Source organism: Mercurialis annua, linkage group LG6 (genome assembly GCF_937616625.2).
Source record: "Mercurialis annua linkage group LG6, ddMerAnnu1.2, whole genome shotgun sequence".
Lineage (NCBI taxonomy): Eukaryota > Viridiplantae > Streptophyta > Magnoliopsida > Malpighiales > Euphorbiaceae > Mercurialis > Mercurialis annua.
Window position 1 is genome coordinate 3,883,220 of NC_065575.1, and position 15,977 is coordinate 3,899,196.

Consider the following 15,977-nt stretch of genomic DNA (forward strand, 5'->3'; position numbering starts at 1 on the left):
TTCCCAAGTTACTCTCTTCGCAGCTTCTGCTCATTTTTCTTTAATGTAAGCTAATGATGGTGGTTATGGTATGACACTATATCTAGATTTTTTGTTATGTATGTTACATTATATATTTTCTCCGTCCGGAATCGATAGATAGATCATCTTATTATTTTTGACATTTTAATTAATTATAGACCACATTTTATTTTTAGAAAGCAACTTCAAAGTCTTCAAACATGAAATTTATTCTGAAGATTTTTTGTATAATATGCAAATTACTAGTAGCAGAATTTCACTTTGTGAACTATAGGGAATATAGAGTTTTAATCCTTAGACTTAACCGCGTGTCAATCCATTTTGTGACATCAAAAAAATGAATTGTGTCACAGATTAGCATGAAAATACGTTTAACCTATGGACTGTTACTTAAAATAATATAAAAATAAAAGGATTGAGTTACAAAATATAAAATGAAATTTTTGTAAAAAGATAAAGTCTAATTATATTAAAATATTCTAATTTAATATTTTATAGGTTTCAAAGAGAAATTTACAGGTTAAATGGATTTTTTTAGTTCTGTCATGTTTGCAGTGTCAATCATGTTATCTGGTTTAAATTTATAATCAGTTAAATGAATCGTATTCGTTTTAACTTTAATCATATTAACATATATAATTGATCGATACGCCATGAATGCGACTCAGGAGTACATTTTGACAAACTTTTATGCACCAGTGGGGGTACAATTTTTGTATTTTATAAGGCTAATTTTATGAGCTTTGATTTTGGTTTTCTGGGCTTAAACTTTATGAGCTTTGGTTTTAGTTTGCTGGGCTTTGATTGTAGAGATGTAATTTGCTAAGTTTTGATTTTGCAATGAAAAAAAATAAGAAATGGGTCCTTCTCTTTCCACATCTTACTTATCGAAATGATTATAAACTCCTGGTTTTTGTGTTTTGAGTTGGACAAATAAGCTTAGAGAGATCAATTTCTCTAATCTATATATAAATTTATCAAAACGAAACTCCAATTAAGAGTTTAACCAAATTTAATCTATTTGATTAACTAATTTATTAATAATTTCATATGATTTAATATAATAGTCTATTTTTATTTAGTTTGTTTTTTCGATTGTATAAATTAAATAATTAGAGTAAATTAAAAAATCAACATATTATATATTTTTTAAATGTATTTTTTCAAATATTCAATTTGAAGTTAATTTGAAGCAACTAATTTTGAAAAATGAAATAAAATGAATCTATCAATTTTAGAAAAGATTAAACTAAATGATATATATCATCTAAATAACAAGTCGAATGATGTATCATTCTTAAAATTTTGCCTTCTAATTATAATTTTTGAGTCCATCATTAAACTATCCAACGTATATGTTGCCCAATCATTCTTAAATTTATTCTTTTTTGCTAAAAGAGGAATTTATTTCTTAATATTAAAAGAAATAACTTAAGAATTAAGTATCATTTGATTAATATTGAAATTGCTTTTTACTATTTGTTACAATGTTGAGATATAATTTCAAAAGTACTTTAATGAAAAAATAAAAGTACGTGATCATCTTTAACGAAGCATGAGACACGTATTAATACAAATGATAGTACATGCAAGTATTACGTATCCACATTCATAAATTACTATCAAAAATTAACTTTATACGTGAAATAAAACAAATGTATTTTGTTGTTATATATACAAATCAAAATATGATAAGGTATTGGATAATAAAAAATAGTGGAAGCAGAACAGAATGCGAAGACAAAGTGATGATGGGATAGAAAGTAAAATTGGCATGTTAGGTTTCGGGTAGAGATGGACCCAAATTGTTTGGTCGTCCAAAATAGGGGTGTGCATATGTCAATTCTATTCGATCTTGTTTAAAATCTGCTAAAACTACTTTTATATTAATTTGTAATTCTATCACGGTTTTTAAATCACTTTCATTTTTCATCCTTTAATTATTCGTAATTGCATCACCGTTTGAAAATCTAGTGATTTATAGCTGACAAAATGATAAGAGAACGATGTGGCACGACAAGTCAGATGCCACGAATGATTGATCATGTTGTTAAATTAATTATTCGGCTCAAAGCTTAATTTTGGACTAAATATCTTTGTGAAAAAATGCAAAACATCAAATTAGACTCCAAAATATCAATGACAAATAATGATTAAATTACTCGCGCCATGTACTTCTCAAATTGTTACATCAACTGTAAATCAATGGATATTTAAACAGTGATAGAATTGCGGAAATTTAATAAGTAGTGAACGACGTTTGGTCGGAATTGCAAATTATTGTATAAGATGGTAATTTTATATGTATTAATCCTTAAATATTTAAATTAAATTAAATTGGAGTATAATTTAAAATTGATTAATTAACTATATACAAGTACGAATTAATTGATTTGTTTAGTTGATTTATTTTGGTTAAAAAATTGATTGTCGATAATTTTTGGAAATAATTATTTATTTCAAAGTTAATTTTTTTCCTTCGTAGATTTAATAGTTAATTAAAACAAAAATACAACTTCACGGAAAGTTAGTAAGTAAACCAAGCAAAACAATTATCAATTTCCTTTATACTAACTTCCTTAACAATTAACTTTCCGAAAAGTATATTTCCCGGAAAGTATACATTTACGAATCAAGTGAGGCCTTAATTAAAAATTGAGGTTTAAAAGTTGAACGAATGGAATAATTAAATTAAGGGTTAAGATATAAAATCTACATCTTTCATATTTGTAACAATTTAAACACAATTTTAAAATTTGCAGAATAAGTTCTAACCTTCCATTTTTTTAGCATTTTTTGAATCAAATGTTTTTTTATCCAAACGATGTCCTTCTGACAGTTTTTAATGACTAAACCAACATCAAATAATGTTTTTGGATTGTAAATTACCAAAAACTAAAAAATTATGTTCTTTTATGTCAAGTATTAAACATTATGTTTAAATTTACTACAAACGCAAAATATTAAAATTTTACGTATAAATATTTTTAAATTAATTAAAAAAATTGGATAGATTTGCAGTGCAATATTCTGATTAATGTAGATTTGCAAGCTTTAAATAAATTTATTAAAAAAGTTGGATAAACTTGAATAAACCGATTATGTATCAAATTGTAAGCAATGTGCAGCAGGTTATGGTTTAATTTTTTCCACAAACACTTTTTTTTTTTTTCAAATTAAAAAATAAAAGTAAAAACTCATATTATGCTGCTGTGTGGACATAAGACTGACATTTTTGGAAAGAAAGTGAATAGATTGAAGATGCAAAAACATTGCACATTCTGAATTACAAATAATACATATATAGTTTCTTTTGCAAAGTCAACATTTCTGCCAATTTTATGTTGTCTTTTATAATATCCATCATCCCGAGTTTGATTTTAGCACATGCTGTTGACAACCATCCGAATAACAACCTACAAAGTTTTACAAATAAGTATATATATGAAATAGAAAAACCGTATATTTCTTAAAAAAAAGTTTTACGTTTATAACAATTTAATTTAATTTTTTAAAATATGGCATCGTGTATCCCATTTTTTTATTTTTTCATATAATCGTTTTTCACCAAAATTAAAGCTAAAAAATTGTACAAAGCACCGTTTTGTATAAAATGCCGTTACAAAACGAAAATATTTTACATAATGACAAAAATTGAAAGATTAGAATACATTGATACGACAATTTAAAATGCGGGGTTAAATTGTTATCAACGTGAAATATTAAAATTTAAAATGCAAATAACTAGATTATAATTATTAACTTTAGATTTTTGTATAATTGTTCCTTCTCAATTTCTTTTTTTTTTAAAAAACCCTTCCATTGTATTATTTTAAAATATAATTATTAAATTTAAGTCTTTATATAATTGGCCGTTTTAAAAATTTAACTTTATCCCCGAAAATACTACTTTTTTTATTTTTACGGGACGGAAGGAGTAAATACAATAAATTAAATCACAGTAACAAACATGATTGGTTCCTTCAATAAGCAAAATAGAGTTTTTTTTTTGTCTGTAGGGATATGTTTTAATTGCAAAGGCAGTAACAAATCTTCTGGTTAGAATTTATGGTCATAAATTTAATGATTGTGTGGTGACCGGTGCATCTAATATGAAACATTTTGGTAGGTTTGTAGGGCAGACAAGGGGAAGGTGCAATGTAGTTTCATATAGCTGTAATTTAATGGATAATAATAAAATGTTATTCAAAATTGTCTAATCATAATTAATTATGTTTAACTATCTCACTCTCTGTATTCATTAAATTGGATTAGTATTAATTTGTAGAGTGGAAATTTTATTCACACTCCGACAACTACACACAACACAATTCCAAAAAAAATACAAATAATTAACCAGTTTGACAGATAATCTGGCTAAATTTAGTAAATTTTTTTGATTTACTTGGTTTTATCAATAAAAATTTTGAACTCTCGAGAGAGCTGCTTTCGCCTTTGATAATTACCCAATGAGTGAGAGTCGATGCCAAAGTCGCCTTTTACGCGAGGGAACGCCAGACAGACTCAATCAACCTCTCTGTGCATTCCAAATCAAACCCTCATCCGGTTGTTGTTTATACTAATTAGATAGAAATGTATTTCTTCAAATTAATCTTATTAAAATACAATAGAAAAGAGAGATTAAGGTTTCAGATTTGAATGATATGATCGTACGTACCTTTGTCAGCGGGACTGTTTTTCAAGTTAATATGGGCACCGGTAAGTCTCTATCTATTTCTTATTGATAAAAGTCATTGGCAAATCCATTAATGATGTCTATATGCCAATTTAGCATTCACTGAAACTTACATTATGTTGCATTTGAGAAAAAAAAATAAAAATACCAATATTCAAATGGTGTAGGGTTAGACAACAAACGGTTAGATCGTGAATTCAATTGTTCTCACAAACGCTTCCCTTCCAAATTATCAAAAAGAAAGTGAAAGTGTAAGAAATATTGCAAAAATAAACATTTTTTAAGATATAGAAAATTGAAAGTGGAAGCTGTATTCATAAAAGTACAAAATCATTACTATAATTAAAATTAATTTAATTGATACATTTTGCTTCTTGGTATGGATTTCTCCTTCCGTAATAATACTCGGCCTTGGCCGAATATTTTCTTTCTTACGTCCTGCAAATTTTATATTGGCTCATGCGCCACGTAACATTTTAATCGACAGTGTCGAATTAGACGATCAATCTCCTATCCTGAGTGCCCACATTCTTCCATACTATGGTCGTAATGTTCGTCAAAGTTGCAAAAATAAGACATTATAGCACATTAATGGTTGGAAATGACGGATGTGCTCGTTGATATACATGGATACATTGGACAGAGAATTGTTTAGTGGCGCGCAAGGTCTTTCTTCTTGTCTCATTTCAGGCCATTGGGGCTAGTCCTGCATCTCTGTCTTGATCGGAACGTTGATCCATCGATTTGTATATGTCATTGCTTTTGTTACTCGAGGAAAAAGGAGGGCGAGGTTTCGAGCTTTGTCTCGCTGAACTAGCGATCTTCTAATGTCGTTTGTCATCTGGATTGATCTAATCCCACGCTCGATTCATCAATTTAGGGTAGCTTTTGACCGGATTTTGTACCGGGTTGTCTTTAAAACTATTATAGTAGTATTATCTTTCATTACGTCAATCACAATGTCATTATTGAGATCCTTAACTATTACTGTCTCTTTATTAGATTTCATCACTAGTTGGGGTCGTACAAAAAAAATTCAAATCAATTAAACCATATTTGTTTTCGATAAAATGTATCAAAGTGATATATTAAGCTCCAAAACGCATTACAACTCAGCAAAAATTCAGCTGCAACAGCAAACAAATTCACCTATATTGTATACGATATTGAAAATATATATAAATATCATAATTTAAAAATAATATTTCTAACGATATGTTTAAAAATACGTGTGAGTGGATCGGGATTTTCACCGATATTGATGTAACGTTTATTTTTCACTCTACCGGAAAGATTACATGTTATTAGATTCAAGGTGAGAGAGAGGTGAAACAATACCGGTCGACAATGAAATTTTCAATATTTTGATAATGAACAAAGGGTCAACGCGCCCCCTGAACTTGTGACACGAGGTCATCTAGTCCAATTTATATTTTTTTTAGCAGCTAACCCCAAAACTCTTCATTTTTGGGTCAAATAACCCCATAATTTATATTTTTATTTTAGAAAATATATTTAGGATAATTATATCGCAACAATTAGGAAAGTATCTAATTATTTTTTTACATCCCTCACCTCCGATTTGTATTTTACGCGTTTTGAAAATATAATTATGGATTACTTGACCCGAAAATGAAGAATTTTGAGGTTAGTTATTTAAAAAAGTATAAATTGGATTAGATGATTCCGTGACACAAATTTAGGGGCGCGTTGACCCTTTATTCTTTTGATAATTGAATTTGGTTTAGGACATAATCTTGAAAAAACATAAGTAAACATGCATGTGCATTCCTATCTAATGGTTTTTAGGTCAAACATTACCTTATTCATGGAACGGGACTCATGTGTGCCTGCTGGCTTGTTTTATTTTATTAGCCGACTTACATAGTAAGAGGCATTTAGCTAATAATTATTTAACCAGTATACAACAAAAAAAAATTATATTTTTATTCGAAATATTATTAGTTGAATCTTCCAAAATCAATCAAGTATTAAGAAATTAAAAATAATGTCAATTCAAAACTGCAAATTCTTATAGAAAAATAGATTAATGAATCTTCCAAAATCAATTAAGTATTAAAAAATTAAAAATAATGTCAATTCAAAACTGCAAAATCTTATAGAAAAATAGATTAATTATTATGATGCCATAAATATTTGTACATTTCAATTGTCTCTTTATATCTTTGATGAATAAATATATATTGTAATAAACAAATTATTGCATTGTTTTCTTTGTATAATATAATATAATAAATTTATTTTGATGAATTATTTATGAAAAATAATACACAAAATAATCTTAAAATTTAATCAGATAAAATATATAAAATTTAAAATTTTATAAAGTGAATTTAGTATTCAAAATTAAGAATATTCTACAGTCTAGAGGCATGATTTTAGTAGATAAATTAAAGTATGTCAGCTAATAAAATACAGAACTTTCCAACAAATAAAAAATGGAGATGTTAGATTCTAATATCTTCTTAAACTTAAATTTTATAATATTCTTATTTCACTTAATATGGGATAACATTCTTTTTGCTATTATTACCTTCCTTTTTAACATTAGATACCAATAAAAAAATGAAAATTTAAAGCAAATTTAAAGTTCATGAATCATACTTTACGAATCTCTTCATTTTTTATTCTTCTATTTTTTATCAGAAGAATAAAAAATGTATTCTTATTAACACTATAAAGCAGTACTGGAATAATTGATATCAATAGTAACATTTCAGAATATTACTTTATGAAATAAAAATACCTTTTCACTATTGTGTTTTCGACAATTATGCACATAAAGGTCAACTAGTATGAGTAGTACTAAACTAATTTGCGATAGATACCACTAAGTTAGCATAATTAAAAGCATGCATGCACATGATTATATATCTTCTTTTTCTTAAATAAAAATATTATTGCCATAAAAGATTTTCAACTTTCATATTTTTTATTTAAACATATTTTATCAAACATAGTCGGCTTAATACATCAATGGACCTATTAACTTTTTTTTATTCTATTTAACCCCTCATTTGAAACGTGCAAACAACGCGCGCTGATGTGTGTAAAATTGCTAACATAGTTATAATGACATGTCGTTAATAGAACAAAAAAATAGTTAAGAGGTCCAATGAAACACAAAATTAATTTAGAGATCACAGGAAACAAAAGGGTAAAATCTAGGGGTCAAAAAATATAGTAAGTCTAAATATGTTTCTTATATTTAAAATAAAAGGTGATGTATTTTATATATTATTTGAAAAAATCATTTAAGGTTTAGTTACTTTATTTTTTTTTGAAATTTAGGGTGTTTTGCAATTTCAATACAAATTTGAAATATTCGGAATAGATTTGAAAAGTTTGAAATTGCAAAAAATTAAAAGTTGGTATCTTAAAAATTTTAAGATTAAAAATTTATTTTAATTTGTGAAACACACTAAAAATTATAACTTTTTAAACAATTAAACCTTCATTTAATATCATCAAAGTATAATAAATTTATATATTTTATAATATCGTTAAAAATAGACAAACTTCTTTTGTCATTATTGAAATATAAACAAATATTTACATGTATAAAAATTTATTTTAGAAATTTAAATATTTTTCGTTTTTTTACTTTTTTTCTTATTTCTATTGTCGTCAACAATTTATAAAAATATTATTAAAATTTAAAATAAATTTAGTTTAAAAAAAATTATATATCATCGTATATAAAATAATTTATATGCTTGTAAGAATTCATATATACAATTGAAAATTAAATAATTGTATTTTTGAGGAGGTTAATTGAGTGAAAATTAAAAGTTTGAAAATGCAATTAGAAAATAAAATATTTTAAGGGCCAAATAGAACAAAATAGTATAATTCAGGAGTTAAATAGAATAATTTTTACATTTTAATTATTCTTCACGCGCTTCAAAGTGTTTGAAAACCCGCGCTTTTGTCACGTTGGACAGAAAGGATCATATCGGCTAAAAATTAAAGTTTAAGAGTTAAATAGAACAAAAAATGAGAATTAAGACGTCTAATAAATCACGAAATTAGTTTAAAAGTCGCAAAAAATAAAGTGGCATACTTTAGAGATTAATGGATATATTAAGCCAATATAGTCCTTACAAACCTTTTTAAACTTTTCATTTTATAATCTTGTGCCTTTTTAGACGTTTTTCTGCAAAAATTGATCTATTGACCGTATAAAACAACTAAAACAACATCAAATATGGCACCTGAACTTTAAAATATTAAATATAAAGATTGGACTTTTTTATAATTGAAAAAAATAAAAAGTTGAGATATGAGATAACACATGTAGTAAAATATATTTAAATCGAAAACAATATAAAAGGTGGGAACTTTTATGAACAATACGCCTCTACTTTTGGAGGTGCATGGTATCCGTACATTGACGATAATTAAAATTATTTCGAAAGAGTTTACTAGTATATGTTTGCTATTTTTTGTAAAATTGTATACTAAATTTTATATAAAAATATGCTTATATTTATTTTTTTATTAGATCATTATTATTATTGATTTTGATTTTTTAAAATTTTAACTAATTTTCTATTTTAAAATTTATGTGAATTCTTACATCTTTTGAATTTATTTGAAAAACATAAGCTTTTGAATTAAAATAAATTTCATTTTTAATAATTTAATTCTTTAATTGAGTCAACTAACAAAGCTAGAAGACGAAATGAGAGCTAGTGTAATTAGTCAACAATGAGAGGATACACAGTTGACTTTAAAAACTCGAGGGGTGAAAGGTGAGTTTGATAGAAACTCAAGGGGGTGTTTGTAAAATAACCCAAAACTTACAATTACATAACGTAAACATTACGTAATTAATAGTATGAAATTATAATAGTTGTTAAAAATGTGGGGACCTAATCACTTGGTTACTTTTTCGCTCAAAATTAAATTCGCACAATAAAAATGCTACATGCCAATCTTTAGGATAACATAAACATAAGTCTCCAACAGGCAAAAAGACTTCAACAGCCAAATTATTAGATTAACAAATTATTAATTTTATATCAACGAAAACACCTTTTAAAGTAACATAATCTTACAAATTAATTATTATTATTACAACATAGAGTAAAATCATTTATCATAAAGTTTGCTTTTATAGTGTCCATCAGCTACTTAAAAAAAATTTTTGAGTTCGTAATAATTTGGATAGGTTCTCTCCATATTAATTAAACCATCATAAAGTTTGAAGTTTTAGTAGTTAGACCATTAAATTTGGTGGTTGAATGTTTATTTGTCATTACTAATTTATGAGAATTTCTTACCCATTAAATTTGAGAATTTATGAACCCATTTTTACAATACTCTGAAATTGATAAAGAATTTAAATTAATAAATCTAATGTGAGTATAGTTTACTAACATCCGATTTAAGCAATAGTAATTTCTCAATAATTCATACTTGAAAATTAGAGGATTGAATGCTTCTAATATAGACATGACAGATCTCCTAATATTAATCATTGAACATGCAAACAAATGTCCTATAGCCAAAATAGTTATATGTATATTTTACTAGTATGATTCAAAATTTCTAACTTTCTTCCATATGAATTAGATTCCATGCATATATAACAAACTTCATAATCACTAACATTTAAAATTTTCTTGGAAGGATCTAAATACTCCATCCATTCCAAATTGATAGGTAATTTAAGACAAATATGGATATTAAAAAATTTAAGTTCTCTAGATAAAATGAGTTAATATATTAAAAAAATACCATACTCGCCCTCATTTAATATAGTGACAAATTTTGTCTTATAGTGATTTTTGTTGTCTTTTCAAGATATTCCCTATAATTAATGAGGGTATGTTTGACAATTACTTAATGAGATAAATATCTAGTGCCTATAATTTGGGACAAAAAAAATAAAATAGTGTCAATTTGGGACGGAGGGAGTATTACATAAAGCCTAATAAATTGTAAAACCATTAAGAAAAAGAGTATCTCACTTTTCATATCATCTCTTGAAAGGTTAACATCCATCTCTATTCTTCAATATATAAGATCTAGCTCAATTGAAATTAGTATGAAACTTTAGATGATTCAAATATATACTAGGAGATGTTTTTTTTTTGTGCAACATAACATTTAGCTATGTAATTATATAAAAATGAGAAATAAAAAAATCACCATATACATCATGATAATATTATTTGTGATAAAAATCGGACTGAGTTCAATCATTCAATTGATGATCAACGGTTTGATTCATTAAAAAAAATTGTCAAAAACAAAGATAACGGTTCAATTGAGGTTTGGCCAATTTTTAACTAGTTCCAATCAGTTTAACGAAATTTGGATATCAACAGCAGTTGATTTTAATAAAAAAATCATAATTTTAATTAACCAATCCAACTTGTTGGATTATTTAAAAAGATAGTTGGATATTAAAGATCGAATCCTTCCAGTTCAGCCCCTAATTCTGCTATTAATTAATTGTTAGAATAATAATAATAAATACAATGGATGATATAGACACATAATTGAAAACATATTATATAAACATTTAATTAATTGGAACTCATGTAAAACCTAACATAGTCCACGACATACATCAATTCGTTATAAATTTACCGTTATATTTCAAAATTTTCCCTCTTAAACACACCAACAAGTAAGGTCGTTCGAAAACCGACCAAAATCGAACCACACAAACAAATTTAGTTTGATATTGTAATAACAAAAATGACTGTTTAGTTTGGTTTGATTTTGACCATTAAATTCTTTAATTAGGTTCTAATAGAAATCAAACGAAAAATAAATAAATAGACTAAAAAACTGACCGAACCGACTACCTCAATTAAGTCTGATTTAAAAAATTACACTTTTTCAAAATTTCACTTTAGTTAGTGATGGATATCACACCCGAAACAGTACCAGAAGACAGTGGCATGACACAGATCCAGAACGGATAGGACCAGTCACAGGTCCTTGACCCAGTACTTAACGATAACTAACTAATAGCTCGGATAAGTCCAGCTTCCCTGAAGATCAGGGATAAGGACGAAGAACATCTCATCATATCCAGAAGATGAGATCAGAATAAAGGAGAAGACTCCTAGTACAGCACAATGACTATGGTGTATATAAACCAAGCCCTAAGTCAGGTAAACCTAATTTCACTCATATTCACTCTCAACACTACTCCAAACTATCTGACTTAGGCATCGGAGGGTATTCGAGCCAACACCGGCTCGAATCCTTCTAACCTATCTTCTTTTGTAGGTTGGATCAAACTCAGACCGGCAGTTCAAGAACCATTATTTGGCGCCGTCTGTGGGAACGATCAGTTCGTTTTCTACGTACTTAAAAATTCTTAATTTTGGTTTCTTGCCGAGAGAATGAATAACGAGGAAGAACCACCGCCACCAGGAGTGGTGGTAACGACGGGAGCTCTTCCCATAAGCAGCGGCCCGATTCTTCCCCCTATAGCTAGCACCGGAGGAAGAATTGCACCAGGAGTCAACCTCACTCCCCCAACAACAGGAGTACCGTACGACATTACTCCACCGCCCCTGAGAAGGGGGATTCTGGGACAGACGCAGTCCCCATGGGGTTATTACACCCCCCAGTATCAAGCACCTCTGTCGTATCCGCAATCAGGATGGTACCCAGGATATCCTCCTTGGAGTTATCCCAGTTACCAAGGATACCAAAGACCAGTCCAACCAATTCCGTTCCCGTCGTTAGACACAGAAGGGACGGTGACATCAACTACGACTGTTCCGCCATATGTACCGCAAGGCGTACCATTGCCTCCATTGTACCATGAAGCAGTAATGAAAAGTGTTAATGATTTTCAGGATTACTTGGTGGGACTAGCCAACCAGTCAGCAGAACGACATGCAGGGAAGGAAGCACAACCTACGATCCCAGTGGAGAGACGCAGACTCGAAGCCCAGACGCAAGATAGAGGAGCGAAAGAAGGAGCGAGGAGAGGGCGATCTGAACCAGTGCCTCAGCGAAAAGACGCAGACAAAGATAAGGCGGATGCCCGTCCACAGAACAAAGAAGGAGAATTGGGGAACAAAGAGAAGGATGCAGGCGCAGAGAAAACAAAGAGCAATCGGATCTACCTTGACGATGATCGCGTGTCCAAGGAGGCCGTATCAGCGCAGAAAAAGAAGAAGGCCGGAGAGAAAGACAGAGAAAGCCACTCCTCAAACAAGAGAAGAGGAGCAGAGGAGCAAATAGACATCGAGGAAAAGATCAATAACGCAATGAGAAAATTTCGAGAGGAAGGAAAGGGAGGAGATGAAGACAAGGAGGACGAAGACTCACCCCTCAAATCTGAAATTCAACTGGTACGGTTCCCTTCGAGATTTAAATTACCAACATTTGACTCTTTTGATGGAACAGGAGACCCGAAGAGCCACATCTCTAAGTTCAAAACAATTATGATGCTACAAGACGTGACAGACCCAATGCTCTGTAGAGTGTTCCCAGCAACGCTGCAGGGTTCGGCACAGAAGTGGTACTCACACCTCAAAGCTGGCTCAATCGGTTGCTTCTCTGATTTGGCCACAGGATTCAAAGCACGTTTCCGGACTAACATTCCCTTACAGAAAAATTCCAGTGACTTGCGAAAGTGCAAACAAGGAGACCAAGAAACGCTGAAGAACTTCGTCGAAAGATTCAATAAAGAGGCAGTCCAGATCGAAAATCTCAACCACGACACAGCCATAGAGGCTATGAAGATGGGAACCCGATTCGAAGAACTCCGAGACAAAATCCTGATGAAAAAGCCAACGACCTTCCAGGACTTGATGCTGATAGCACACAAATATGTGGAACTAGACGAAGCAAGAAGAACCCTAACAAAGCAGTCGGAGACAACGAAGCAAGATAGCCCCAGGTACCGAGGAAAGAAGGAAGAAGAGAGACCTCGGACACAGAGATTTGGAGGGCTGAGCAGACCTTACGATTTCACGCCATTGAATCGAGCCCCAGTCTATATACTCAACTGGATGAAACAAAATCGAGTGCTGTTTAATACCCCCAGAAGGATGGACCCAGACAAAGAACGGGACAAGAGCAAGTATTGTCGTTTTCATGAAGGTTACGGCCATGACACAGATCGTTGCTGGGACCTTAAAAGAGAAATAGAACAGCTAATCCAATCCGGCGTGCTAAGAAAATTCGCCCACGAAAAGACAGGAGAAAAAAGGAAAGGAGACGCCATAGAAAAAGAAGAACAGACGAAGAAAGCCAAAGAGGTCGCAGGAGTAATACATGTCATCGAAGGAGGAGACCCTTATAGCAACTCCCAAAAGAAGAAGAGGAACCGAAGAGGCTCTGCGACGATCTTCGCAATCGAAAGGGAAGTAACACAAGAAGTCTCATTCGGCCCCGAAGATGGCGGACATGTGCGAGGACCTCATAATGACGCATTGGTGATAGAGGCTGTCATAAGAAACCACATGGTTAAACGCATCTTGATAGATGAAGGAAGTTCGGTGAACTTACTAACCCTAGAGGCCTTCAAGGAGATGAAAGGATCAATTACTGATTTACGAAGAGCGTCTGTCCCACTCATCGGACTCGGAGGAAAGCCGATACGGCCAGAAGGAACTGTGAACCTGTATGTAGAGCTAGGAGAGAAGACCGAAGGGCCACTCAAGAAACTGCATGCCCAGTTCAACGTGGTGGATCTACCTCTAGCATACAATGGAATCTTTGGCAGACCTTTCTTGTACCAATCAAGCGCGGTAACCAGTATTAGGTTACTGACGTTAAAGATGCCTACCCCAGAGGGAACAGTGGTAGTAAGGGGAAGCCAAGAAATGGCCAGGGAATGCTGCATGATAACAACGGAAGATAGAGAAAGCCTACCAATTGCCACTTTCCCAGGGATAGTCGTAGACGAAGAAGAAGTAGAAGGCGCAGAACCAGTCGGAGACATGGAGGACTTCAAAATAATTGCGAACAAGATAGTGAAGATAGGGACAGAGGTCCCAAAAGAAGTAAAAGAAAAAATACAGTCCGTCCTACAAAACAACTCAGAGTCATTCGCCACAGAGCCAACAGAAATCAAAGGAGTCGACCCAGAAGTGGCTTCACACAAGCTAAACATAAAACCAGGGAGCAGACCTGTGGTGCAAAAGAAACGGCGATTCACAGAAGAAAGACAAAAGATCATCGCGGACGAAGTTAGAACATTGGAAGCGGCTGGTTTCATCCGAGAAGTGTTTTACCCAGACTGGTTAGCGAATGTCGTCCTAGTAAAGAAGTCAAATGGGAAGTACCGAATGTGCGTGGATTTCACTGACTTGAACAAGGCTTGTCCAAAAGACAGTTACCCGCTCCCAAGCATAGACCAGTTAGTAGACTCAACCGCATGCTACCTCTTGTACAGTTTTGTAGACGCAGCGCAGGGGTACCACCAGATACCCATGGACAAAGAAGATCAGGAGAAGACTTCCTTTGTAACAGACCAGGGGACGTACTGCTACAACGTCATGCCCTTCGGACTGAAGAATGCAGGAGCAACGTACCAGAGATTGGTCAACTTCATGTTCAAAGATCAATCAGGAAGGAATGTAGAAGCCTACGTGGATGACATAATTGTGAAGAGCCTTACGGAGGAGACACACGCCCAAGACCTAGAAGAAACTTTCTCAGTCTTAAACAAATTCAGCATGAAACTCAACCCAGCCAAATGCGCCTTCGGGGTCAGAGCTGGTAAATTCCTAGGATACCTGATCAGCCAACGGGGCATAGAAGCTAACCCCGAAAAAATCCAAGCTATAGCAAACATGAAGCCTCCACAGAGCATCAGAGAGGTGCAGAAGTTGAATGGCCGTGTCACAGCTCTGGGACGCTTCATCTCTTCATCGGCTAAAAAATGTTTACCATTTTTTAAGCAGCTAAGGAATATGAAAAAATTCACTTGGGACGAAGAGTGCCAGAGAGCGTTCGAAAATCTGAAGTCTTTCCTGACCCAACCACCACTACTGAGCAGACCCATCGCGGGAGAGACGTTATACCTATACCTCTCAGTAGGGAAGGAGACAATCGCATCTGTCCTAGTCCGAGAAGAAGGGGAAGAACAGCAACCTATTTATTATGTAAGTAGGACACTTAAAGGCGCAGAGCTCAACTACCCAACCATCGACAAGTTGGCATTAGCAGTAGTGGTTACGACAAAGAAGCTCAAACCGTACTTCCAAGGGCACACAGTCGTCGTCCGGACAAACCAACCTTTACGCAAAGC